Here is a 1,949-nt window from a genome sequence, read left to right as displayed (position 1 = left end):
GTGGAGTCCCAGGAAGTTCCTCTTAAAGGCCCCATGCACGGATTTACTTGGACTCACTTCCTCTGAGCTCCAGTGCTGGGGCAGAAGCTTGAAAGGAACCAGCAACATATGGGGAGGAACTGGATTTTCTGGCATCAGGACAAGAACTAGGGGTGGGGTGGGAGGGCGAGGGGCAGCTTTCTGTCAGACAGAAGTGCTGACAGAAGCCATTGTTTCTTTTCTGAGACCACCCCAACAGAGCCGACAGGCAGGTGCCATATCTGAGCCTCCATCAACCTGGCTCACACAGTTTGTCCCACCCTGGTGATTCCCTGAGATACCCCACCCCTCAAATTCTGGGCCCATCCAAGCCATTTTTAATGGCTTTTCCATACAATTGGCCTCTCGTGCTACATGCTCTGGGCTTTCCTAATATCACTCAAATAAGCAGCTCCTAGCCTTTGCATACCCCCTACCTCTTAGTAAGTGGCCCCAGGCCCGTTACTAATAGCAGTCTGCCTTGGCTCTCAGCTTGGCCTTTCCAGGGCACCTCCAAGCCCGACATAAGTAGCAGTCATCTCTTTAGCAAGTCTCTATAGCAAGGCACAGGCAGTGGCTAACTTGAGACTTCCCAGGAGGACCCAGAGCCAGTGTACCCAGTGGATAGCTTCAGTCCATGCTAGATTACAACCCTACCACCTCCACAAACGACATACTCAAGGAGAGGACTCATTGAACACCAAAGCCCCACTGAAGCATATGTAATACTTTCAACAATAAGAATTATTTTTTAAAAAAATGAAAAATATTTTAAGTGATAAAAAGCAGGAACCTACAACCAAGATTACTCACCCAGCCCCACTGAAGCAAGTCCTGCTCTGTAGGGTCAACTCCTGCACAGCAGCTTATTTACTATAGTTACAATTTCGGGAAGCCACCACTTGCTAATACTATCAGGAGAGTGCACCAAGGAACGTGGAGGGCCGATGGACCTTGGGTGTTAGCAGGGCTGACGCTAAGCACCTGGTCTGTTGAGATAGTGGTGGCTCAAGGCAATTCCCTAACCTGATAATCCTTTTACTGTTTACCAAACTTTACCTTTGATATGCCTGTATGCATTGCTAAAGGGCAAATGTGTATTCAAGTAAATAAATAGCGGAAAAGGCCAGAATATCTAAAACTGAATAAAAAGCAGATAAGGCCAGGTTTCAGTGTGTCTCTTCAAGAAAGAGGCTCCCCCTGGCCCCTAATACCGTCTAAATTCATATTTCTTATATAGCATTTTCATTTGTGCATCGGCCCCTCCTTCAGATCATGAACCACGCCAGGAAGGTCTCGGCACATAATCAGTCCTTGAAGCTGATTGGCCTGGGTGTCAATCTGTCCCAGTGATGCAATCAAGGCTCAACTATAATAAGACAGTGCACACAGTCCACACAGGCGCTCCACCAAATTCCAGGCACTGTTTTATTTATGTTAGTAGCATGACCATCCTCAGGAGGAAAAAGAGGACAAGGAACTATATAATTTATCAAGTAAGGTTCCAACTAGTAAATGATGAAGCTGCAATTCTAGGTGCAATTTGCCTGACATTAGACTGTGAATTTGTTCACTAAAGTGCATTTCCTACCTGAGATGGAAGCTATGTTCAAGCTCTGTATTCATGTGGTTAGCACAGTGCCTGAAACAAACATGCCTATAATATTTTGGGGTTCAATAAATGAGCCAAATTCATCAAGAAGAATAATCTACTTATATAAAAACCATGGGTGGTGTTCATCACGACCTGAACCGCCACGACCAAGCAGAAGGAAGTCAGTCCTGCAGGGGTTGTCTTGGCAATGGCTACGCCCTCCCCCAAGCTGTTTCCTGGAGCTGTTTCCAGTGAGGGCAGGGTTTGAGGCAGGAACCCACCCTCTGAGCGTGGACCCACTGAGTCCTGGGTCGCTGTGCCAAGGGCTGTGCCCTTC

This window comes from Myotis davidii, unplaced genomic scaffold, assembly GCF_000327345.1.
Source record: "Myotis davidii unplaced genomic scaffold, ASM32734v1 scaffold626, whole genome shotgun sequence".
Taxonomy (NCBI): Eukaryota; Metazoa; Chordata; class Mammalia; order Chiroptera; family Vespertilionidae; genus Myotis; species Myotis davidii.
Note: the sequence above shows the minus strand (reverse complement) of the source record.